Source organism: Lissotriton helveticus, chromosome 1_1 (assembly GCF_964261635.1).
Source record: "Lissotriton helveticus chromosome 1_1, aLisHel1.1, whole genome shotgun sequence".
NCBI lineage: Eukaryota > Metazoa > Chordata > Amphibia > Caudata > Salamandridae > Lissotriton > Lissotriton helveticus.
Window position 1 is genome coordinate 1,654,140,651 of NC_136057.1, and position 27,028 is coordinate 1,654,167,678.

Consider the following 27,028-nt stretch of genomic DNA (forward strand, 5'->3'; position numbering starts at 1 on the left):
ACTCTCTAACTCCGAGTGTCGGGGCTACGTCACATTATGATTGTTGGGTGACTTTTCTTCCACGGCTTGAAACTTCCAGTTCTTTATCTCCCCAACTGTTGGTTGGCTTTTACGGAGATTTTGTATTTCTAGAAAATAATGTTTCTTCTTTCTGTTTTTCCTTCACTTCCCCAGTCAATCTGTTTGCCTTGGATGGAACCAAGAAATCGACAACTTGTGTCCCAGCGCGCTTCCTGGTCGCTGTTATGTTTTTAAAGTGCTCCCTGGTGGGTGGGCCTGACCCCTCACCTCCACAGATACCTCCGTGCTTACCTCTTGTGTTGCTGCGAGTAGCCGGGAGTGTGAGCCGCTCGCCCGGCGCCTCTCTTGCTCCTGATGTCGAGTGGTACAGCAGAGCGGCGAGGAGGCGTTTCCGCATTTCCTACCTTTCCAGTTTCGCCGCACAAAAAAAGTACAGTCACCAGGTCTCTCAGCTTAACCCTATGTGAGCCGAACTGGAGCAGGGAAGGGCCGTAGGCGGCAAGTGATAAACAAGCCGATCTTTTCGGGTTTTTTCGGCCGACGTGATATTACTGTTCCCCTTAAAAGTAAGCAGCTCAGTTAATATAAGATTTGTGTCCAGTCTAGTGTGGGTAGGTACGGCATCTCACGCACCTCTCCATGTAATCCAGGCTTTTGGTGGCAAAAGCAACTGAGAAAATTGTGAAGGGAGCTACCGAAAGAACCAGTTAACGTGGCGGGGGAGGTAAGGCCGGGTGGATCTCCCGCTGAAATTGACAGAGAGCAACTGTCTTAGCACCAGTGCTTTCTATTGGCAGGCAGAGGCGCCCATTTTGTGGCACCACCAGGGCTTTTCAGACTTTTATTGAGAGCAAGAAAGAGAAATGCAGGGAAGGTAGAAAGGAGGAAGAGAAAGATAGGAAAAGTTACAAAGGGAGACAGAAGGTATGGGACCCGCGAAGGCGAATTCAAGGGAAAGAAACTGGAGGGTGGAAGAAGAAAGAGACACCAGGTTGACTGTGAAGGCTAGGCAGCCTGGGTATTCTTCAACTCCGGCCTTTGGCACATCTGGTGCGTGCTGCAAAAAAAAATATCTGGGCCCTTGTGCTTATTTTTATATATTTTTTTAATTCATCTCTGTAGACTTCTTTTAGAGGATTTATAGATGAAAAACTCAGTTACTGTATTAACTCGGGGACATTCAAATTGCTGCTATCTGTGTTATTCCGGGTGTTTGGGATTTGGAATGCTCATTCGCCATCATAGCAGTTGCCAGCCAATGGGCATTCGGAATGCCAAATCTAGATGCCTAGGCGCAGTTAACATGCCCGATGGTATTGGAGAAGGATAATACTCCTCCAGTTGGGAGATTACTTTCACTGAGTGTGCAGCAGATAAAGGCTGAGGGACTGTGAAGAGTTCAGTGAGGGTGGATCTGCAACCAGGTCCAGCTAGACAGAGACAAATTAGGCTATTTTTTGGAGTTTCGTGGATCATTGCATTACCTCCTTGTCCGTCTTCCTTGCCCCAGTAAACACCATTGAGCCTCCGGCTCCCACAGAAACTCCAAGTCAAGTTCTCATACTAGTCTCCCTCTCCCAATATGGCCTCCGGTGGTGACAGCCAATCCAATAAAGGGATACAGAAACAGCAAAACGCCCTGTTTTTTTGTTTCTGCAGTACTCCGAGTGCTATGTGCCTGCGATGCAGGTTAGTGGGGCTGGGTCCGGCGTTGGCTGGACTCTGGTCCCTGTGAGGTTTGGTGTCGGGGAATGTTGGTTAGGTTTTGTGTTTTATTTATTTCTGTTCCCCTCATCTGCCACTTCTTCTGATCCTGCTCTAGCGGACTCAGAATTTCGGGGGGATTGGTTCGCTTGGGAACCGGCCTCTGTTGCGGGGTAGCGCAAGTTTGTGTCCTGCTTTAGCGGTCTTTTTCGAGTCGCGCTGCTTTTCTCTAGACGCGCGTCCTGCACAGCAGACATTGCGCCGTGTTGTATTTTGTTTTTCTTTACTGGATGGTAGGCGGTGTTGCTGAGCTTCTTCGCTTTACCTTGCCTGTTTGTTGGTCCTCCGCTGCATGTTTCTTTGTCGGAGGGGTCTGACGGCTTCCTTGGGGAGGCGAGCCGGACTTCCTCCTCTTTTGTACTTGTGTTGGGGGCGTGCAGTGGGAGGGTTTATTGGTTGCCGGACAACTTGGGGCCTTTCTCTACCGGTCGTGTTTTCTGTTTGCTGCCTGTCCGGTTTCATTTGGATTTGCTGGTCATGGAGGGTGGTTCGTCTGCTGGGGCTGCTCCTGGCTCCTTGGATGTGGCTTCTGGTTCTGGCATGTCACTTCCTTCGTTGGATGTATTACAAAGGATGATTGATTCTGCAGTGGCTGCTGCTTTGCGGGACAAGGTAGCTGTTCCTCCTGCTAAAAAGGCAACGGCTGATGATGCTCCTGCTCTTGACTCTGAGACTGAGGAGGATGTTGACCTCAAGGGACGTTTTGTGCAGGGTGCCGACCTTAAGGTGGTGCTTGGTCACACTCGCAAGAATTTGTTTTTTCCTGATTCTTTTGTGCCTTTGGAGGATGATTTATTTGCGCAATATCTGCGTCCTGAGCCTGAATCTTTGCCCCTTCACTCTTCTGATTTGAAGGTTTTGGAGTCGGAGTGGAAGGATGTGGACAAGGGCTCTTTTCCACGTTTTTTGAATGAACGTTATCCTTTGCAAGACTTTTCCGTGAAGTTTCCTTCCTCAGTTAAGGTTGATTCCTTGATGGCTAGTATGTCGTCTCATGGAACCGTTGTTTCTGAGGATTCCTCTCCTGCTGACCAGGTGGATCGTAAGGTTGATGGTGCAGTGAAACGCACTTTTGCTGCTGCTAATTTTTCCATCCGGGCGGCGGCCTATTCTTCTTACGCCATCTAATCTTTCCTTAAGGATTTTCAGTCGTTGGCTGAATTGTTGGACCAGGGGGAAGATGTGTCTTCTATACTGGCTATAATGGAGCAGCAGGTTCGTCTGCTTTCTGACATATCATTTGATTCCTTGGGCGCGGCTGCTTCTGCGGCGGGGTCTTCTGTCGCTGCGAGGAGGCAGTTGTGGCTCCGCTCCTGGAAGCCTGATGCTACGCAGAAGGGTCTGTTGATGCAGATCCCCTTTACTGGTGTTAAGCTGTTTAGTTCCCTGTTGGATGATATGGTGAAGAAAATGGCGGAAGACCGTAAGCTGCTTGCTCCTGACCAGGCTGGTCGATTCCGGGCTTTTGGATCGCAGAGGGCTTTTGGTCCTTCATGGAGGGGCCATGCGAGTCAGCCCTTGTGTGGGAGGGGGCGTGGCCGGGGTGCTCCTTCCTTTGACAGGTCCCGGTTCTCCGGCGCTTCTGCCTCCTCCTTTCCTGCTTCAAAATCATGACTGGGTTGCTCCTGGAGTGGGTCCGGTTGGGGGTCGTCTGAGTTTCTTCCGGGACTCTTGATCGAGACTGTTTCGGATCAGTGGGTCCTTCAGGTGGTTTCCGAGGGTTTTCATCTTGGATTTACCCGGACTCCCCCAGACTGTTTCAGGTCCACTCCTTGTCCCAGAGACGCTCTGCGGAAGGTGGCGCTTTTGGAAGGCATCGAAACCCTGGTGCAGAAGAGAGCAGTGGTTCCCGTACCAGGGGATCAATTGGGGTTGGGCGTTTATTCTATTCTGTTCCTGGTGTCCAAAGGCACAGGGGATCTCAGACCCGTGATGGATTTGAAATGGGTGAATACGTTCGTTCCTCATCAAAAATTCAAGATGGTTTCTCTCCAGGTGATCCTTCCTCTTGTTTCTCAGGGGGATTTTCTGGCCTCGATAGGCTGCGGGATGCATATCTCCATGTGCCTGTACACCCCGACTCCCAGAGGTTTCTGCGGTTCTGCGTCCTGGGTCAACACTATCAGTTCCAGGTACTGCCTTTTGGGCTTTGCTCTTCGCCCAGAGTTTTTTCTAAGGTTCTGGCTCCTCTTGTTGGCCATTTACATGGGGCGGGCATTAGTTTTTTTCCTTATCTGGACGATATTTTGATTTCTGCTTCTTCTCTTTCTAAGGGGGAGTTGCATGTCCGGAGGGTGTGCCATGTCCTGGAAAATCACGGATTCCTGGTGAATGCCCCGAAGTCCTCCCTGGTTCCTGCACAGGAATTGACTTACATTGGCACTCTTTTCAAGACTCAGTTGGGGATGGTGTTCCTGCCTCCTGCTCGGATTCTGTCTCTGATCTCTACGGTTCGATCCCTGCTGTTGGGGCCTTCTCATCCTGTGAGCCTGTGGTTGAGGGTGCAGGGTCTCATGTCAGCGTCTTTGTTGATGGTACCGTGGGCTCGCCTTCACATGTATCCGGTGGTGTCCCACAGTTTGTTGCATTGGGACCCCTGTTCCCTCGATATGAATGTTTTGATCCCTGTGTCATCCGAGGTTCAGGTGGTCCTGGGTTGGTGGTTGGACGGGGTTCATCTGTCTCAGGGTCGCCCGTTTCTGATTCTTCCTTCTCGGATTCTCACTACAGATGCCAGCCTGCTGGGCTGGGGTGCTACTCTGGGGGATTCGACGACACAGGGGCTTTGGTCTCCACCTGTGATGTCCTGTTCGTCCAACTACAAGGAACTGAAAGCGGTTCATTAGGGCCTGTTGGCCTTCTCGGATATTCTGTTGGGTCACCATGTGCAGGTCCGGACGGACAATCAGGTGGTGATGTCGTATATCAACCATCAGGGGGGTTGCAGGGTTCTTTCCCTCAGTTGCCTCAGTCGTCAGATTTGTTCTTGGGCGGAGTTACACCTGGCGTCCCTGTCTGCGATTTATCTGCCTGGTCGGGAGAACACTGTGGCGGACTGTCTGAGCCGTGTGTTTCCCTCCATGGGTTCGTTGTCCCTGACGCACTTGATATTCAGGAGATTGAGGCGGATGTTTGGGTCTCCGGTTGTAGACCTCTTTGCGTCCCAGTCCAATGCCAAGGTCTGCTGCTTTTGTACAATTATGCCTTGCCGGGATGCTTGGAGGGTGGATGCTCTGTCATTCCGTTGGCCGCGGGGCTTCTTGTATACCTTTCCCCCTGTTCCCCTGATTCCAGCTGTCTTGCAGAAAATCAAGAGGGAGGGGTCCTTTGTCCTTCTGATTGTCCCGGGGTGGTGTCGTCGCCCTTGGTATCCCCTTCTGTTGGAATTGGCTGTGACACCGGGGTGGGCGCTCCCATTCGTGCCTTTCCCTCTGTTGGGCCCTCTACTTCCGCTTCCTGTGTTCTGATCCCTGGGTCTGCGGGCCTGGCTCTTGAGAGGGATTCCCTGATCCGTGGTGGTTGTTCGGTGGATGTTGCTGGTGTTATTCAGCAGTCCCGGAGACCTTCTACGTTAAAATCCTATGCTAAGCATTGGGACAACTTTGCTTCATGGTGTCTTCCTTACGATCCGTATGTGGCTTCTTTGGACCCGGCTCGCTTTCTTGATTTTCTGCATGAAGGTTTTGAGTTGGGTTTGGCCATTTCTACTATTCGTGCTCAGTGGGCCGCCATTCGGGCGTTCCATGTCCTTCCTTTGGTTTCGGTGAATCCTTCGGTGGCACGGCTTTTTAGGTCCCTGTCTTTCCAGCAGCCCCGTTCTATCCTGTGTCCTCCTCCTTGGAACCTTCCTTTGGTATTGCGTTCATTGCAATCTGCTCCTTTCGAGCCTTTGGAAACGGCTGATTTGAAGTTTTTGACGCTTAAGGTCGTCTTTCTTGTAGCTATTGCTTCTGCCAGGCGTATTGGGGAGTTGGGGGCTTTCCTACGGTCTGCTCCATTTTTGGTTGTTTTGTTGGATTGTGTGGTCTTGCGCCCTCATCCTACGTTTGTGCCGAAGGTTGATTCCTTCTTTCATAGGTCTGCTGAGGTGGTCCTTCCTGTTATTTGTCCAGATCCTTCCTTGGATGAGGAGTGTCTTTTGCATTTGTTGGATGTTCGACGTGCCTTGTTGATTTATTTATTCCGCACGTCTTCCTTCTGTAGGGTGGACAATTTATTTGTCAATTTTGGTTTGTCCCGTCAGGGCTTGAAGCCTTCCCTTTCCACGGTCAGTCGTTGGATTAAGGAGACTATTTTATTGGCGTATGATTCTGTTTCCGAGGTTCCCTCTCTTCCTATTCAGGGACGTTCCACCAGGTCTGTTGCTGTCTCTTGGGCAGCGTTTAAGGGGGTCTCCATGGAGGATGTTTGCGGGCTGCCACTTGGTCGTCCCCTCATACCTTCATGTCCCATTACCGCCTTCAGGTTGGGGGTGGGGGCTCGGTTTCCTTTGCCTCTTCTGTGCTGACTGCTGGTGTTCCTTGAGGGGATTTCTTTTGTTTATCTGCCTCATATTAATAAACTTGTTGTTTAACTGCCTTCCTGGTGTGGGCTGTTTTTTTCTTTCATGAAGCTGATCTGCTTTTGTATCGGCTCAATGGTGTTTACTGTGGCGAGGAAGACGGACGAGGAGGTAATGCCCCGGTTACTTACCGGTAATCTTCATTACTCCGAGTACTTGTCTTCCTCGCCACAGTATAGTTTCCCTTCCCTCCCAGCCCTCTTGGTGGCTTCATGTCTGCGGCTTGGTTTTCAGGGCGTTTTGCTGTTTCTGTATCCCTTTATGGGATTGGCTGTCACCACCAGAGGCCATATTGCGAGAGGGGGAGGGGGACTAGAATGAGAACTTGACTTGGAGTTTCTGTGGGAGCCGGAGGCTCAATGGTGTTTTCTGTGGCGAGGAAGACAAGAACTCGGAGTAATGAAGATTACCGGTAAGTAACCGGGGCAATATCACTTAATGGCCACATCAGAACACTAAGCCGGATAGAGCTTCCAGTAGGTGTTCTACTCAGGCGTTAGAAACATTTTCAATAAGTGGGATCCAGACTCGTGGCAGATTGATGTACAGAGTTTGCTAGTGGGTACAAGATGCATGACTCCCATGATTGAAGAAATTAGGAGTGCTGCGAAAGAGCTGAAAAGCTTGTATGAAGTGATATAAAACAAACGAAAGAATTTTCTACTGAGATCAAGACAAACCAATTTTCCATTGTCAGTGCCAGAAGCGAGGATCTTCTCCACCCTTCTTTTTTTATTGTTGTATTATGGGATGATGAGGCATAGCAAAACATCTGGTCCTAAAATGGAAAGAAAAAGTCAAGAGTGGTTGATTGACGCTTACCTGGTACCCCTCCTTTAGTGCATCCTACATCCAGCAGTACGCCTCTTCAAGGGCATGAAGAAACATAATCACATCACTCTCATCTTGATGGAACTCCACTGCCTCCCTTTCCAGACCTCACCACTTTCAAAACCACCATGACTGACAATCCTGACGAGCTCAGCATCTCTGGTGGCTCTCGACAAGCCTGTAGCCAGGACACCATCAAGCTGGAGGCAAAGATGTATAAAAAAGAAAACAAGCATTGGAAATGCAATAGGTCTCGCATTAGGAAAGTTTGAGCGATTGGTATTGTAAATGACACTTTTTTTATTTATGTGTTGGTTTTGAAAATAGCAAAATTAATAGCTTTGTCAGTTACAATGTCAATAGTTTTAACTTTCGCAAATGTGACACCTATAACATTTGTAATGCAATGTGTGTTGTATTTACGTGACTTAGATGTATTGATATTACAAATAACAATGGCTTTTAATTTTGTAAATAATTAATACTTAAATAAAAGTTATTGTAATTTATAATGGCAATAGCTTAAACGTTTGTAAATAACTTTTGTGAAGATTATGTTCAGTGTATTTTATTGTGACGAAAATCCAACAACATTGCATTTGCACCTACACACGCATATGTGTTGTAGCACTGAGTGGTGTGAGGGTGAGGGGTGTGAGGGTGAGGGGGTGTGAGGGTAAGTGAGTGTGTGAGGGTGAGTGAGGGGGTGTGAGGGTGAGGGTGTGTGAGGGTGAGGGTGTGAGGCTGAGTGAGGGTGAGAGGGTTGTGAGGGGGGTGAGGGTGTGAGGGTGAGGGGGTGAGGATGAGTGAGGGTGTGAGGGTGTGTGAGGGTGGGTGGGGGGGTAAGGGTGTGTGAGGGTGAGTTGGTGTGTGAGGGGGTGTGAAGGTGTGTGAGGGTAGGTGAGGGGTGTGAGGGTGAGTGAGGGGTGTGAGGGTGAGGGGGTGAGGGTGGTGAGGGTGAGGGGGTGTGAGGGTGAGGGTGTGAGGGTGACAGGGTGTGTCAGGGTGAGGGGGTGAGGGTAAGGGTGTGTGAGGGTGAGGGGGAGGGGGGTGAGGGTGAGGGGGTGTGAGGGTGAGTGAGGGTGAGACGGTTGTGATGGGGGTTGAAGGTGTGAGGGTGAGTGAGGGTGTGTGAGGATGAGTGGGTGAGGGGGTGAAATGGCCTTGGTACTGTGTGAAGCACCATCTAGGTCCCTTTTAGGTAAAATTCTATACTTTAACAACAAACATTTATGGTTTGAAATCATCACTCCGTCGTTTTAGAAGAACCAAATGGCTTTCGCAATACCTTTAAGGATCGGATATGATCCCCCCCCCTCCCCCCCCCTCCGCTGAAAACCAACAGTACATTCGGCAACTGAGATTGAGTAATGTACACGAGACTCGTTAGGAGCAGAAAAGTGCGCTCTATCACTACTTTAAAATGGGTTCATATTGAACTGAAGAGGGTGAATATCTGCGATCAAATTTGGATACACAATGACTTTTTACACGTGTATGAATTCTTCAATTCATATTTTTTTAAGAAATAATTTATGTAGCATGATGTACGTACTGTTATGCTTTTGTATTTTTCGATTCAAGAATCTTATTTGAAATCTTTGCTATGTTGCACCAACTTCCTTAAAAGAAAATTAAAAGAATTTGAAAAAATACACGATTTAAAAGCCGTTTCTATAACATTCCGATTAAAAATAAAAGGCTTTAAAGGGCTCGGCAGGGATGAAATGTGTGATCTTCGGGTTACGGACGGACAGGTTGCTGGTGTAGAAATAACACGTTGAACCCATATCACGGAGTACGGGGTGTATGGAAAGACACTGCATTAAACAGATGGAATTCTGTGAAATCTCACATCGGTAAACAGTTCTACTTTTACCCAATAGATGGCCCCCTTGACTTCTTCAGGAAACCAGTGCTGGGAAAGCACCTTTAGCTGTGAATATAACGAGAGCACAAGAAAATAAATAAATGGTTTACTTTTCGGATTTATTAGAGTGTGGTTATACTATACGGCGCACCGTACCAGCACGTGCTCAGCAAATGCCTCAGGGGCCTCACAAATTCTAGCGCTATTAAAAGCAGAGAAAGTTTCACAGACTTTTGGATGGTGTCCATGCCTTTGTTTCGTTTACGTCTGCAGGCCTGTGTGTGGAAGAGCAGCTTTTTATTCAAGATTCAAAGTCGATGATTTACCAATGATGTAACTGGATGAGTTTAAGAAGAACAAGTTACAAACGTGATTGCCGTGACGATGCTACTGAAAAGAAGCAGAAACGTTCTGCATTTAAATCCATGGATTTTAAATTATTGCTTGTTATTATTTGTTAAGCGTTAGTTGTCCACTGTCACTCTTCGTCCTCCATTAGCAATGTGCTAGCAATACAAAAGAGTTTTAAATTATTCAGATAAAACAGTTTCGCTTGTAGCTTCCTGCCAAAACAAGCAAAAATAAAAGGAGACACGGCCTGAAAGTAAATACATTTTGGTTATCCATTCGTTGTGGGCAGGAGATGGGGAGATTACCAGTGAAGGAGGGCGGACGGACGGCACAACAGGGGCAGAAAAAAAACAAGAAACAAGTTAAAAGAAAAGGAGACACGGCCAGCCGGCCGTGAAACTGAAAGCACGGCGGGCCGGCCGTGAAAGCCTTTGATGCCGCAGGGGGTGGAGCAGCAAACTGAAAGCACGGCCGGCCGGCCGTGAAAGCCTTTGATGCCGCAGGGGGTGGAGCGGCACCAAGCTGGGCAACAGATGGCTGGCGATTTGATGCTGTGCACGCGCATTTTAGGTCAATGCGCTTGCGCATTGACCTAAAAGCGCACGGGCACAGAATCAAATCGCCAGTTAGTTAAAGTCTGTTTAAAGCCCTATATATCTCGCTCCCGCTCAATGCGCATGCGCATTGAGATAGGTCGCTCGACCTAAAAACAAGGGAACATATCTTTCTTGTTCTCAGGATCTGGAACTACAGCCTGTATCCATCAGGACAGCCACAACTATGCTGCGATTCAAGAAAGAGTTGAATGCACACCTCTTTAAAGAATACTACATCAAGGTGCAGTAAAAGTCCTCAAACCAGCTACCTCTCCAATCACATTTTCATTGTATTCTTGCCTTTGACTTGGTGCTGTTTTCTACTGTCTTTTGGCTGGGTTGACGCTATACAGATACCTCATACATAAATACATATTTACATACCTGACAACATGAGTCTAGTTTGCAAGTTAGCACTCTTTGGTGCTTGTGCGAGTATGTGCTTTTCAGCACATGCACAGTACAGTGGTCTTGCATGGTGGCGAACCTGTTCCTCCTGTCAAGCTCAATGAAGCACACATATGCCCCACACATCAAGGGCACTTTGCTGCATATGTGTACTATGTGTGCAAGGCAGCCGAAGGACGTCTGACTTGGTCCACCGGAACCAGTGTCAGCAAAAAGAGCAGCCGCTAGAAATTGTTAAATTGTTGTGGAGATGTTCATGGGGGATTGGAAGCAGAGTACAGGGGCAGGGGCTGAAAACTGGTGAGCCCAAGAGGACCAGGGCTTGGTGACACAATTAAACATGGCCAGTTGTGCATATGATTGGTCAGTAATCTGTGCTGCTGCTGTGTGTCTGTCTAGCAGGCACACACTACCAGAAACATAGTGTCACCTCTTACATTCTAGCTGTGTCATACTACCAACAGCACTCGCTCATCTTTCACAAACTAGTAGTCACACTGTATATTACTTGAACGACTTCCAAACACCCGCAAAGTAGCAGCAAAGCCAATAGGCCTGCCTTATAATTGAAAGTGCCTCTTCAATTTTTGTTGAGTTTGTGTTATTGTGGATAAGCAAGGGGTTGAATGCAATAGTAAATCAATGGTTGGAGGAAAAGATTATTGAGCACATAGATGAGTGACTGAGTGCATGTATGATAACTGACTAAGTGAATCTTTGATTGCTGACTGCATTAATGGAAGTATCCAGGCACTTTGAGCTAATCGCCAGACCTACTGGCTTACCCAATGTTTGTTATGTTCCGTGGCTGTATTTTATTTCTTATAATACATGGTTACTCATCACTCCTCCTCCAAACCTAGCCCCCCCCCCCCCCGGGAAGGCAGATGGGGGCAATAGCACCTTATCTGCCCCCGGGGGGGGCAGAAAGCCCACTAAGCACCAGGGTTTATGTTTTTTATTGTACGTAAGGTTGGGGGCTGCCCAGAATGGGCATGACAATGCCCCCACCCCCCATAAAAATTAGCCACAGTCTTTCTGCCACCCGGGAGACAGATGGGGGCAATAGTCCCAAGTGAGGTATCATTTTACTCGTGAAACTGAGGGGAGCCCTGTGTGTAGGGCATTTGTGTCGGCATGGTGATCCCACACAGAAATATGTAGAAAATGTGATTTTTCCAGCTAAATGTTAGGGTTGCAGGAGATTCTGGGTAGGAAATGTGTGGATTTGTGTAGGTTTCCCTAGATGGCCGCGAGTCTAGGGCCAAAAACCCAGGTGCCCCCTCTTGCAAAACCAGGTCATTTTGTGATAGGTAATTCTGATGTCTCCACAATACGTTTTGGGCTCTTGCCGGTCGCGGGTACTTGGCCCACCCACACAAGTGAGTTATCATTTTTATCTGGAGACCTAGGAGAATGCTGGTTGGTAGTACATTTGTGTCAGCCCCGTTATCCCACAACTTTCCCACACAGAAATTTTTTTCTGCTAAATTTGAGGTTTGCATGGGATTCTGTGTAGGAAAACGTGCGCGGGGGGGGGAATTCACCCAAGCTATACCTCCCTGGACTTCCCTGGGTGTCTAGTTTCAGAAATGTGTGGGTTTGGTTGGTTTCCCTAGATGGCCGCTTAGCCCGGGGCCAAAAACCCAGGTGCCCCCCTTGCAAATCCAGGTTATTTTGTGATAGGTGATTTTGATGTCTCCACAATACGTTTTGGACCCTTGCCTGTCCCGGGTACTTGGCCCACCCACACAAGTGTTTTACCATTTTTATCGGGAGACATGGGGGACCGCTGGTTGGTATGAAATTTGTGTCTGCCCGGTGATCCCACAACTTTTCTCACACAGTAATTTAAGAAACATTTGATTTTTTTCAGCTAAATTTGAGGATTGGAGGGAATCTGGGTAGGAAAACTTTGGTGGGTCCACACAAGCCATACCTCCCTGGGCTTAATTTTGGGCCCTTCCCTGCAGCCGGCACTTGGCCCACCCACACAAGTGAGGTACCATTTTTATCGAGAGACTTTCAGGAATGTGAGGTGGGTAGGATTTTGTGGATCCACGCAGATTCCAGAACTTTCCAGCACAGAAACATGAGGAAAATGTGTATTTTCTTTTTTACAAAGTTTGAAGTTTGCAAGTGATTCTGTGTAACAGAACCTGGTGAGAGCCACACAAGTCACCACATCCTGGATTTCCCTGGGTGTCTAGTTTAAACAAATGTATAGGTTTACTCAGTGCTTAATTTGTAAAATATGAAGTGCAGGTGCTCAAATTCTTTTTAGGAGGCCACACCCACTTCCCTCAGCTCCACCCACTTCCACCAGTGGCTCCATCGACTTACTCTAGTTGCTCCACCTCAGTGCTTAATTTGTTAATAAAAATAAGTGCCAGGGCCCTTTTCGGGAGTTCACAACAGCCTGCACCACCCATTACCCCAGTCAACGCTGCCAGTGATAGTACCAGCACAACTACATACAATCTCAGTCCTAAAAGTGATACAATTCAGACTATTTTGATGTATTTTGACTTATTAAATTCAGGTGTTGTACTCTTGTGGGCAATATTTTATAGGCATTGTTGGGATTTTAATTTCAAGGTAAATAAAAATTAAGAAAAAAGTGACAGAAAGAAAAAAAAAACTACTGAGGAAATCATCCAAACGTAGCGTTTTCCCTTTTGTAACATACACTTTAGAAGAAAAAAAAATATATATATATATATATATATATATCTACAGGAATAATACAATTCAAATCTGTTTTAGATGGGAAACATCATTTACAACGCACGAGTTACAACTTGTGTCATTACAACTAATTATTTTACAATGCTAAATCCATTACAACACATGTCATTACATTGCATAATCCATAACAACGCATTCCCCAAAGTAACGCCCCAGTGGAGTTAGAATAGTAATTGTGTTGTAATGGATTATGCGTTGTAACGACATGCGTTGTAACAACATGCGTTGTAATAGATTTTGCGGTGTACAAAATTTGTTGTAATGACACACGTTGCAACTCGTGCTTTGTAAAGTGTCATATTTGTTTTAAACCCATCGCATCTAGCCATAAATGATTAGTAAGACAAATAAAGACAGAACAAACTTGTGATCAATGTTACCTCTAATTTTTTTCCTCTGTGTGCGGCAGTGGAGGTTCTCTGTGCGCTGCAACCATGGTTATGTGCGCCAGGAACCAAACCGCACGTGTCTGCAGCGCCAAATGGCACTCAAAACATTTACTTTAAAAAGTGAAAAGATGGTGCATTTTCACACATCCAGCGCCACAATAAGTGTCTTAAGGGCAGTTTGCAAATTTATTGTATTGCCTGTATTTTCATTGTTGGGTCTGTGACTGCTGTTCTCTGTCTTCCCCGCTGCCTGTACGTGGTCCGTGCCCCTATTTCTTCCCTCTGTCACCCTCGCTGTCCCCGTGCTCTTTCTGCCCGGTCTTTCCTTCTGTACCCCTCACTGCTCGTGTCTCTGCCCAGTTTTCCCTTCTGTTCCCCTCGCTGCCCCCGTGCCTCTCTGCCTGTTCTGCCTTCTGTTCTTAGCTGCCCCTATATTTCTGTATTCTGTATTTTGCCTCTGTGTCATTAGTTTTTTGTGCCCATCTGCCATCCGTCCCACTCGTTTTTGTGCCCCTTTTGCCTTCTGTTCCACTCGTTTTTCCCTCATTTTTTGTGCCTTTCTGCTCTCTGTTCCACTCGTTTTTTGTGCCTTTCTGCCCTCAGTTCCACTCGTTTTTGTGCCCTTCTGCCCTCTGTCCCACTCGTTTTTTGTGCCTTTCTGCCCTCTGTTCCACTTGTTTTTGTGCCCTTCTGCCCTCTGTCCCATTCGTTTTTGTGCCTTCCTGCCCTCTGTTCCACTCGTTTTTGTGCCCTTCTGCCCTCTGTCCCACTCATTTTTGTGCCTTTCTGCCCTCTGTTCCACTTGTTTTTGTGCCCTTCTGCCCTCTGTCCCACTCGTTTTTTGTGACTTTCTGTCCTCTGTCGCACTTGTTTTTGTGCCCTCTGCTCCAATCGTTTTTGTGCCCTTCTGCCCTCTGTTCCACTCGTTTTTGTGCTCTCTGCCCTCTGTCCCACTCGTTTTTGTGCCCTTCTGCCGTCTGTCCCACTCGTTTTTGTGCCCTTCTGCCCTCTGTTCCACTCGTTTTTGTGCCCTTCTGCCCTCTGTCCCACTCGTTTTTTGTGCCCTTCTGCCTTCTGTCCCACTCGTTTTTGTGTCCTTCTGCCCTCTGTTCCACTTGTTTTTGTGCCCTTCTGCCCTCTGTTCCACTCGTTTTTGTGCCCTTCTGCCCTCTGTTCCACTTGTTTTTCCTTGTTTTTGTGCCCCTTTTGCCATTCTGTTCCGCTCGTTTCCCCAGCCGCTGTGCCCCCTGCAGCCCCGCCCTCCTGACTGCCCACTGTGGCCTTTTGTTTAAGTATTGCTGTTAATCAGAGCCCCTTTACGGGCTCCGATTAACAGCAATATTTAAACCAAAGGCAAACAGTCTGCCCCGCGCTTTACTAACAAAAGCGTAGAGACAGTTTCCAAACACAGCGTGTGCTAAAGTACGTGCTGTGTTTGGAAACTGACTACGCTTTTGTTAGTAAAGCGCGGGGCAGACTGTGGCCTTTTGTTTAAGTATTGCTGTTAATCAGAGCCCGTGAAGGGGCTCCGATTAACAGCAATACTTAAACAAAAGGCCACAACCTGCCCCGTGCTCCCACATAGCCACCAGCCCCACCAGCCCCCACCTCCTTACCTGCACTCCTCACGTGCCTCATGTTCGCGCTGCTCGCTTCTTTCAAGCGGCCGGCGGCGCGACCCTCTCGTGCGACGTCCTGTGTGCGCGCTCCAAGTGAGGCCGTGCGTGCTGGCATGAGGGGAGGTGTGCGCGCCCTAGAGGGAACGGTGCTTGTGATACAGAGGAATGTAAACAAAGTTCGTATGGAACCTTCCAGAATTACAAATTAAAATCAAGTAAAGGAATATTTATTTCAATGACTAAGGGGCAGCTCTGGCCTCAGAAATAGCAAGAGATGGGCAGAAAAGGGAGAAAGAAGAGGGGAGAGATGATTGGAAAAGGCCAACGAAGAATAGAGCACCTGCAAGAGCGAGAAAATGAACAGAAGTGGAGTGAGGTGCAGAAAGAGGAATGAGGGAAATTAAACAATCTTGCCACTGGGCTGCGCTCGAGGCCCCTGCGCTTACAATTTTACAAAATAAGTATTGGACACAATGCACCTCATTCGTATCCAGATGCTAAATATGGTACCCACGCGTAGCTTCTATGCGAATGCACCTCAACAGCAAACTCGCTGTACTCTGCTAATAAAAGCATAGAGCTCCCACAGTTAATCCAGGGCAGAATAGACCGGTAAATAAACATAACAACGATGCATAAACCACCACAGACACCACCCACCCAGTATGGCAGCATTATACTTTATTAATCTAATGAAAACATCCGATTCCACCTGGGCCTCCTTGCACTAGATCATTGCTGCGAGACTGGGGCCCCTCTCCCTGGGCTTTGTTGTGGTAAAATATGGTTGCTACTGCGTGGCCTACTGGGGCCCCCCTACCATGGGTCTCACAACAGTAGACCTTTGCATTGTACTTGTACATGAACGGTGCCGGCACCTGAGGTATGATCAGGGCCGGACTGAGACCCAAAACCGGCCCTGGCAAAGTGCTTGCCCCCCTACCCACTTGGGGGTAGGGGGGGGGGCGAAAACGGTGCAAAAACGGCCCTGCAACAAAATCGGCACCAGGGGCTCAAAACCGGCCCCCACCCTTGCGGCGCACCGGGGGATTTCCCGGTGCCCGCTATGGCCAGTCCGGGCCTGGGTATGATTGCTCAAGCGCAGGCCTTGGACTCGCATGATGTGTACTGTGAAGTCCACTCTCCAAGGCCTTCCCTGACAATTATGCCTCCGCAGTCGGCACTGTCCGTGTGCAAGTACAATGCTATGGTAGGGGTACCCAGTAGGCCTCGCAGCCATATTTTACGGTACCACTGCAAGCCTAGGGAGAGGGGCCCCAGCCTTGCAGCCATGACCCAACGCTGGCTGGGAGGCCTACAGGCCCAGGTGAGGGAAACATACAAACGTCTTCTCTACTGACTGCCAGTGCTGGGAAAAGGTCGATCTGCTGGATGACGGGTAGCAGTGGCCGGTGCAGCCTACAGGGCCTTTAAAGTTAACCCCGGAGGGCTGGCCTTCATCACCGAGCAGGAGCTGGAGCTAGCGTACGCCTACCACACCCTTGCTATTCAGTCGCAGACAGTGTCACGCTACCCACCACGCTCCAGTCCAAAATAAACAGGCATTTGCAATACAATGGGTCTCACATTTATGCAAGTTTAAGCTATTGGCATTGTAAATGACAATGCCTTTTATTTATGTTTTAAAAACCAAAACATAAATACAATGCATTGTTATTTACAATGCCAATAGCTCAAACTTGCGTAAATGCGAAACCTATTGCATTGCAAATGCTTGTTCTGCAGAGCTTCAGGCATCAGACCTGAGCTGTGCGGACTGCTGTCCATCCTGGTTTGCTTCTAAGCGCTTTACAGTTTATGATATGTATACTTAAGCGCACTGTGCACAGGTGCCTGTGGGAGTGATTGCTGTAGCTTTTTGAGCAGGTCTCCTAACAGCGCACCCGGAACTCAGAATATGTAGTGAGTGGCTAGAGGGCGAGGGAGTCACCAACCCCCCTGTACAGAAGGAAAAGAGGAGAAAAGGTAAGACGAGCATGGGGACGGCTGATAAACCCCCGGCCCCCTCATCCACCTCCCAGCTGAACCGCTTGCTAATGCTAGCTCCCAGGCAGGTGGTCTTGGCCATGGAAAAGGTCCGGCCAGGCCTGGAAGGACCCCACCTGCAGCCACTCGAGGTGCAAACATCTGCATATGAAGGGGTAGAGGAAATGGCCCCGCAGCGCGGGGTGTCAGAGTTCTGAGGGCGGAGGGACTGGTAAAGGATAACAATAACAGACCCCCTGCACCAGGCCTTTGAGAGTAGAGCGCAACGCGGTGGGCTTTAATTACAGACCCCACAGCATAGGAAGAGGACCAGGGGATTGAGGGTGGAGGCTGATGGGGGCATCTGCAGGGGCTCCCAAGGCCGAACGTTGCTCACATCCCTAGGGCGGGGCTTTGCTGGGCAGATTATAAGGGCCTGCATTAAGGTCACGAGCCTTAAGAAGTGTCTCCAACAATAGGCTATTTGTGTGCAGTGAAAAAACAATAATAAACGCTAGCGTTTAAGATCAGTTTGCCGTTAACCACATCAATGCTGATGGTATTCCCCTCCTGTGCTGAGATTTGATGATTCCCATGTTTCATGACGAGCTGGGCTCGTCATGAGCGTGCGAGGAGGCTACCTCATGACGAGCCCAGCTCGTCATCAGCGTCGAAGGGGTTAAAGCGCTGCAAACAGAAGGAACTACTACCACAGGTAAGGTGCTCGGTTGATCGACTCTGACGGCTTAAGTGAGGAGTTAGCCTTGGTGGGATGCAAACTTCTGTCACGTTGGTCACAGCTTGTCAACCTTGCACTCATTCCTTGCTGAAAATTTGTTGGTAACAAGGAAAGTTCAAATACAGTTAGCAACATGACCTGCAAGCAGCCATTGAAGTTGAACATGACTCGACCTTATAACCGCTCAAGATGCGAAGGGATCTACTGGAAGTTACCTCATTTCCGAATTCCGAAGAGCAATTTTCTGTCCACAGCTTCCAGTGGAGCCCTTTTCTAACTGGCGAAGGGGATGAGCCGCATAATTCCTCAAGCATGCCTGCTCGCAAATGACGAGAAGTCTAATAATAAAGAAGGTGATACCACTAAAGTGACTGAAAGATAAAGCAAGTTAGGAGGGTGGTGCAGGTTTGCAAAGAGCATGAAACAGTAATGGAGAGCCAAAAAGAGAGCTAGTGAGTGGGCGAGGAGAGAGGCGCGTGAAAGTGAAAGTGCATCGATGGTGGGCTGGAAGAGTGCTGATAAGTGATGGCGAGGAAGTGCGTGCGCGTGTGCCGGGGCGAGACATACTGAAAAAAATACACGCACACGCTGCCTGCCATACAGCCCTACGCCCACATAACCAAATCCAGCTCCCGGCCCAATCAGTGTCCTGTGCCCGCTGCCCACCCATTGACAGACACACTGAAGGTCGCAGGCCATCCGCCACGGCGCTGCGGCGCCTAAAGCAAATTTGAAATGCTTCATCATCTGCATCATTGCAATAAGTAAATTGAGTCGGACAGACGGTCGCTGGAGTCAGTAATGTGAATGAATCACATATGTGATGCGCACCACACACCGAGTCTGAGGTAATTAATTTTATATACTGACTGACATTCACATTGCCTGCCAGATATGACGTGCAGAGGCAGAGTTGCAGACATGTGGTGGTGATTTGTAGACCCGGCCCTGTCAAATAAGTGCCAGTGCTAAGCACCTGAAAGCACCGGCACAAATTAAGCATTGGGTTTGCTAGATTTCCCTAGGTGCCAGCAGAGCTAGGGTTCAAAATCTGCATCTAGGCACTTTGCAAAAAAGGGTCAGTTTTCACTGTTAAAATGTGGTCTGTCCACGTTGTGTTTCGGCCCATTTCCTCTCGCGGCCACTAGACCAACCCAAACATGTGAGGTACGATTTTTATCATGAGATAATCCTGGGTGGGTGGAAAATGTGTTTTTTTGACAGATTGTGAAATTTGCAAGGGATTCTGGGTAACAGAACCTAGTGAAAGCCACACAAGTCACCCCATCCTGGCTTCCCATGATTTTCTATTTTTAAAAAATGTATAGGTTTGCTAGGTTTTCCTAGGTGCCGGCTGAGCTAGGCTTCAACACCCCCAGCTAAGCATATTGCAAAAAAGAGGGCCACTGGAAGAATTTGATGTGTCCACGTTGCGTTTTGGGCCGTTTCCTGTCACAGACACTAGGCCTACCCACACAAGTGAGGTAGCGTTTTTACTGGGAAACTTAGGGTAACACAGAGTAGTAGAACAAGTGTTCATGGTTGCCCCCACTTTTTTCCTAGTGCTTTGATGGTTTTTGAGTTAGTTTGGCTAGGATCCTGCTATCCAGGTCCCCAGCCTAGCTGCTTCCTCTCTAAATTGATTCCAAGTACTTTAGGTACACTCCAGTTTGGTTACTGGGGTACCCTTATGAGTCCCTAGTATATGGTACCTTAAGTACATAGGGCATAGGTACCCCAGAGGCCTCCAGGGGCTGAAGCATGTATTATGACCACCCCTGGGAAGCCTTCCAAAATGACACCACAGGTCTGCTATCACAGCCTGTGTAAGGTGGTGTATGCACCCCTTATTTAGATATAGGTTCCCTATATCTACCTTATAGCACTACACATATAAACCTATCAGTCACCCCTATGGCAGGTCTTATCAATCCTGATGGCAGGGTGCTGGGTTTTGTGTGAGAGGGTTCCCATTCATGAGTAAGACCCCTCTGCAGCCTTCGGGACCCAGTCTCTGGGGCTGTTCTGTGATGCAGACAGATCATATACTCTTAGGTACATTATAACCTCGTTGTAAATGCTAACTTTGGAATGACTGCAAGGAAACATGTCGTGTTTGGTGTCAAACACTTTGGAATCCTACCCCCCGCCAGTTCTGGCGGTGGGGGTAGAATTACACTCTTCTAGAGGAAGAGACATATACACACCAGTATACCCGGTACAAGTTTAAAAGAGCCCTTGCATCACAAAATGGATGCTGCAGTCACAGACACGAGTCTGGCCTCCTGCTTCTGGAGGAAACTCCGACAGGGAGGCCTGGAGAATAGGTTTCCTGTCACAGGAAGGTGTCACCACCTCCCAGACAGGCTTAAGTGTATTGGGGCTGGGTGAGTGCACTCCAAGAGTACTTTGAAGTCTGCACTGAGGGCACATTTGGTGTCCCTGTGCATAGCCCGGTTCAAACCGGTTGCAGTGGCTACCAGCCCCTGCTCTGGCGAGAAACTGGACAAAGGAAATGGATGTAGCCACCCCTCTTTCCAAACCTTCCCATAGGTGGGTCTCCAGAGTATGTCCAACCCCTTCCTTGGGTATAAGAAAGGAACCCCTGACTACAGGACTTTCGCTTACACCTGGACAAAACTCTGATACTGAATCCTGGAACTTCGACGATCTCCCTTGGAGTAAAAGAGATACTCCCCTGCTTGGCAGGCACTAAAGAGGCATCTGACCAGTTTGCATCTCCGAAGCTCCCGCCGGACTCCGAAGTATTTGCAACACAGGAGGTGGGTTTCCAAACTTCCCCGAGACTGCCCTGAGTCCCCAGAAAAGCTGAGACCCACAGCCTTCGTGGGTTCCATGGAACCAGAACCCCTGAACACCGTGCACATTTGCAAGTGCATCAGCTTCTCGCCGTTCCTTGAGGCTGTGCATTGGGTTACTTGTAGCCCAGACCCTGAGCACCTTTTTCACCGAAGATTGCTGGCCTACGCTCCATGAGTGTTCCGTGAGCCGGCCCTGTGTGTTTTTGCTCGGGGTACCTTCGCGATCGCTAGTCCGTTGACTGATGGGTCCCTGAAAAGGCAACTTTGACTTTCCTTGGGCTCCCATGGTTGGTCCAGACATGCCCTGACTCTCCACCACTTGGTGAGTCCCCTGGACCTTGCTGGTCCACACCGAAGCATTTCTTCTCTTTCTGCGTGGGTTGCTGTTGCCAAGGCCTGTTGGGTCCAATCCGGTCACCGACACCATAGTACTCAACATCCTTCATGGGACAGCTCGAATCCAGCACCGGTCATCATCAACACCTCATGGTCCTTGTGGCTGCAGAGTCAAGCTTCACCTCTTCAACCTGAAATCACCCAACATCGGTGGGCATTCGTCTATCGTGCCCATGGTCACGGGCAAGTGACCCAGACTCTGTCCCCTCTGCTTTCAGGTTCCTCTCATCTTCGATCCAGGCTTGGATCACACCGGACACTTTCCACTTCGAAGGCAGAAGCACTTTGCAGCAGATCGCCATTGAAATCAACGACGATTCCCGACACCAAAAGACACCTATGCCCCCAGCTTCCCTGGGTGAGGTAACTCGAGTACTCCGGTGCTTCCGTGGGTGTTGGCCCTAGAACCCGTTAGGTCTAAAGGGGTTTGCTCAAAGTCCTCTCCTAAGTGTCCTTAATCTTTAAATTTCCAACCGCGACTTTCCCCATAGAAGCTAATGGCGTCTCGCGGCTGTGTTCTCACACTGCACGTGGGTCCCCTGTGTCACTACCTTGGGTGGTTCGTTGTGGTCCCAGCGATTCTACAGGCACTAGGCCTTGTGTCTAGTCAAGTCCTGGTGCTTATACCACTTTCTTAATATATGGTTTGGTACGCCCCTAGGGCTCAACGTATTGCATTGAAATTGTGTACTTTGCTCTGTAATCTCATAAAGAAATTACTAGAGGGTTTGTAGTAATAAATACATATATTTTATATATATCTTGTGTGGTTCTCCTTTCATTTAGACATGCAAGAGGTTATAATCTATCTGGTAAACCAAGCTGCTTTACACTCCTTCAAGACTTAGCCTGAAGGCTGCTTTCCATAGCTACCACTAGGATAGCTTTCAATAAAGGTTGTCTTTAAACCTATCATCAATAAGGGTTGTTTGGACTGGTGCAAGGTGCCCACTAGAATAGTGGACAGCATATGCCAGGCCAACCTCTCACAATTACCAATTGACTTTCTTTGCATTTCTGCCATCCAAATGTAAGATAATTTGTAAAAGAAGAAGTCATTTTGAAAAATGGTCTCTAATTCACAAGCTTGTTTGGGTATCCACAATTTTGGAGAAGTGCAAAAAAAACAGCTTATAAACTCTATGTTTTGTTCCCATTTCGGAAATATATTGATTTCCTTGGTACCTATTTGTCACTCTATATTTTTCCAAATGAATTGCGTAATATCCAGTACACAAAGAAAAACCATTGCATGATGCAGCTCAGTTATTGGCTCGGGATTCCTCTTGTTCTTAGTAAACCTACAAGCTCTATATATCCCCACAACCTGAAGGGTGCAGTGGATGTAACGGTACATTGCTTTAAAAAATCTGTCATACTTAGAAGAAGTTACAGATGAAAATGTTAGCACAAATGGCTGTTTTTTTCGACTCAATTTCAACATTTTCTATTTTCAACTGTTAGTTTCTATAAAAACTTTGAAGGATCGACATAAATGACCCCTTGCTGAATTAAATATTTAGTCTAGTTTTCAGTAATGTATAGCTTTCTGTGATCCATTATTGGTTTGACAATCATTTCCACCAGTAACTGGATGGAGGCTGAAAGCACAAAAAACAGGAAAAATAGGCTGTCTCAGTAAAATGTCAAAACTGTATAGAAAATATTGGTTTTCTGACAAAAGTCTGCCTGTCCCTGAAAGCTAAGAAGATTGTGATTTCAGCACCATAAACCCTTTGTTGATGCCATTTGCAGGGGAAAAAACATACTCTTTCTTCTGTAGCAATTCTTTTCCCATTTAAAAATGGAACAAAATAGCAGTATTTTGCTCATTTCTGGTTCCCCGCCAGGGGAATCCACAAACCCTGGGTACATTTAAAATCATCAGAGTCTTGGAAAAAATGGTGAAAATTTGACGTTGATACCTTATGTGGACAAAAAGATACAGTGTGAACTACCACAAATAGCCCAAAAAAAGACTTAGCACGAGAAGGCCTAGCAACAGAGGAGTTAAAAAATATATATAAATTAAAAAATCCAGCGTGTAGTTCTCTGCAAACTCACACTTCCAAGAAAGTGGGTTTCAAAGTAGATTTGCGTTTTAGGCTGTATGATAACATACAGCTACATATCAGCTGTCCAGACTTGGGTTCATTAGTAAAATATACAGACATTCTACTATAAACCTTATCAGCCAATGGCAGTGGATTCACAAGATAGACATTTTGGAAGAAGATGGATGAAGAGATAGTCACCCCTTCATGCTATGCAAGGGGAACTGCTTTTCACACTAAATTGGTAATTTAATTTTCTTATTATAGGTAAATAGTGATGTTACAACTCATTAGGAGATATAGCGATAAGAAACGGAAAATAAATTTTGTAATAAGGAGATATGAAACTGTGTTGAAATAAATAAGAGATGAGGGGCAAATAGAGTTGGACAAACAGAGAAGAGATAGGAATATTATAAGAATGCTACGGAAAGAAATAAAGAATGACAGAAATAGAAAAAGTTGATGGAAAGGTAGGAGCAAAAGATACAGGGAAAAATGCAGCAGTGAGAAAAGATACAGTAAGTGAGGTCTGTTGGCAGTATACTGTTAAGGTGCACCTTTTCCCCTGCAAGTCCCCAGTGCCAATGATTGCATGGAGTCCACTGGTTGGTTCCCATGTTTTGAGGTTTGGTTTTGTGTCACTGCCTGCCTTATTTTCTGCCATTGAATGTGTTGGTGCTGGTTGTTGCCTACGAAGTTATGTCCCCCTCCCCACTGTCTTATTCTCTGTCCCTACCGGTCTTTTTCTCGGTCTATCTTGGTGTTTGTCTCCGCTTGTTTTGTTTTCCTCTGCTGCCGGTCTCTTTTTCTGTGGTTGTCTTCTTATCTGTCTGTACGTATCTCTTTCTTCTTCTGTTTTGTTCTCGGTGAGGTCTGTCTTGTTCTTTTACTGCATGTCTCATTTTATTGCCACATTTTTTGTTCACTGTCACTGCATGGCTCCTTCTGTTGCATCCAGTCTTGTCTGTTTTCATTCTGTTGCTGCCTTACCGTCTTCCTGTCTGTCGCGACACATCTCATTCTTTGTGGCTCGCTGTCCGTCACTGCCTATCACTACTTGTTCTTCTTCTTCTATTTGAACTGCAGTGACATGATGTAGTCTTTTGTCTTTTATGTTTAATCCGCGCGGATCCATGCAATTGTTCTGACATTTTAGTTTTTTCTGTGCCTCTTTCAAACATAGAATATGAATTCAAAGTGCAGCTCCTAATTGACCTTTGTTGAGGCAACCGGTCCTTTTGTATGATGCAATAAAGCGAGTCATAAAGTGTGCAGTGGCCGTAGCAGAGTACACACAAGTATTTAAGGAATAGATAAATGCCTTCAGCAAAATCAAAATAAGAATCAGACAAACGTTGGCAGTTCCTATTTTCTCTACAACATGCTAAATTGTATCTAAAGAGGTTCAATTTATAATTTATGTTAAATTTCATCGAGACAAATATAAAAATATGCTAAAGCAGGTTTTTTTGTCCTGTAAGGTACCGATCACAAGTTGTGCAGAGTAGGGTGGAATATTTACCACTCCAGGTAAATATTATTGCCAGGGGTAAGGTAATTACCAAGTATGGTAACTGCCTCCTGTTCCGAGATTTCAATCTGGAAATGGAGCATAGCACAAAGGATCAGTTTTTGACATGCCAGATTTAGAATCTTTTTCCATTTGTTTGTTTCCACACCTCCTGATAAATAATGTTTAATAGGGCCGTTCAGTGTGCGTGATGTGTTATTGGTTATATATAAGGTACCAAAAATGTGTATAACACTTTTTTATTATAACTTCTCAACATACTGCACAACATCTGCACTGTTCTACAACATAACTTAAATACATTGGCAAAGCCAACAGCACTAGCTAAACAATTATAAGGTCCCAAAAGCGAGCCCTATTGGCTATGCCAATGCTTGTTAACTAAGAGAGAGGGGTCGGGATTGGATTGTGTTGGGCTCGGGGGTCAGTGAGGAGCTAAACCAGAGCTGGGCACCTGGCTCGAGCCAGCCTTGAGCTTTCAAGGGCCAACCTACATCTATTACCAAGTGCTGGGGAGCCAAACTCTCCGGGGATAGTCTTCTGTGCATGGACATCATTTGGAGATAGTCAGGAGTCGGAACTGTGGGGCATATTACCAAGGGCAAGTTTCGCCGCTTTTTCGGCGAATTGCGCCGAGAAAGCGGCGATACTGCTAGAGCCCTATTAACAAGGGCATTTTAAAGCCTGGCGCAAGCCCACTTTGCATGTCGGCGATAAACATCGCTAATGACATGCAAAGTGGGCGTTCCCACGTCCAACCACATGTAAAATGTGGTTGGAGGTGGGAACACTATATTACCTAGGCAGGCGTTGGGAGAGGTAGACCTGCGATAAACTCGTTTATCGCAGGTCTCCCAACGCCTGCTCTGACCACGTGTTAGGGCATTGATAACATGGGGGTGTGGATTATAAAGCTGAATCCACCACCCATATTATCAAGGAACACATTAGCGCGTGAAAACAACGTTTGTTTTCATGCGCTAATGTGCCATATTGCCGACTATCGCCGGATTTCAATTCGCCTACGTGATGCGCGTTGATAATTGCGCGCTAAAAAGGCGATGAAATCCCGCGATAGCTGGCGATATTGGGATGTGCGTTGTGCGTTTACTAACGCACTTCTTGGTAATATGCCCCTGTAACCTCTAGCTTTCCCCCTGATAATCCTGGCACTTCCTTGGCTGTTGTGCAGGGGGTGTCGGGAGTAAGGAGCAGAGGGAGTTTTATATCCCAGGCCAACCACCTGTGGTCAACATTTATTTGCAGATAGATCTTAAAGAACCACCCCCTTTTCTGTATCGTTTTTGGCCACTATAGGTGTGGCAGGGTATACTCAGACATGAGTCCCTTGCTCACTGCTCCATCAGGATTCAAGCAAGCCGGGCCGACGAGGCTGAAATGCCAGAAACCGGTCCCCGGTAGCTTGTCTCCTTTCTGGTGAAGAATTGGCTTTGTAGTTTGGTCTGCCCTGTTCCCATGATGCACTGGGCCAGGGACAGACTAATTTGCATATAGCCAGGTTCTGAGCTGGGATGGGGCAGTGAGATAAATAACGGTGATGGATCAAGCCCTGATCTTTGGACTGGGTAAGAGTGGTCTGCTTAATTCAGACACTCTGTTCATCACCACCCCCTTTTCTAGATCTTAAAGAACGCCTGTTCTTTTGCTAATGACGAGGAAGATAACACAATTAATACCACTAGGTGGCCCCATACGCTGTATCTTCCAGGTCTTCTTTTTCAATGCAGAACATTTTTTTAAACATAGAACTAGAGGCTGTGGGAACCTCACCTGTCCTGACGTTGTTGACACAGGCCCGGGAAAAAAACTTTCGGACATTCCTGAGTTGAGCCATGATAGGTACGGAGGAATCACCCGCTCCCCCTGGACCGTCTCTCCTCGCAAATATTAGGTCAGCGTGAATGCCATGCCTACTCCGCCTCCCCATCAGTTCTCCAGCACCAGCGGCAGTTCAAGGGGGTGGACCTCCAGCATGTTGACATGAGGTGTCCGGTCTTTATCATCCAAGGCAATGGAAGTGCAGAGCCGGCGCGTCTACAGCATCCAACTGCTCTGATGCAAGATTCTTGAAACGACAGGTCAAGTCAAGGTAGGTTTTGCACCTATTGCATCGTCTCATTAAGCAACAACACCGTTTTTGTGACCATTTGTTAAAATCTAGTGCCATCTTGTGGCAATTTATGGTGGTAGCCAATACCTATAATGGGTTTAATGTAGCAAGAGCCACGCATTTTGATCTCGGAACATGAACGTATCGGTGCAGCAATTGTGACCCATTGACTCCTTATCCACTAGAAGGAACATTACTCACGAGGACC

At 47.4% G+C, this 27,028-nt stretch overlaps 1 protein-coding gene across 2 annotated transcripts in view; it reads right to left on the reverse strand.

The window, feature by feature from the left end:
- The window catches only part of SMAGP (small cell adhesion glycoprotein), a 118,913-nt gene extending 92,323 nt beyond the window's left edge, over positions 1-26,590 (reverse strand). The window contains exon 1 of one of the 2 annotated variants that reach the window (XM_078688860.1): positions 26,481-26,590. The gene's annotated coding sequence lies outside the window, so the exon portion shown is untranslated. Of the gene's footprint in view, positions 1-312; positions 426-26,480 lie in introns of those variants that run through there. The other variant, XM_078688859.1, reaches the window with a different exon arrangement.
- Between the last annotated feature and the right edge of the window lie 438 nt (positions 26,591-27,028).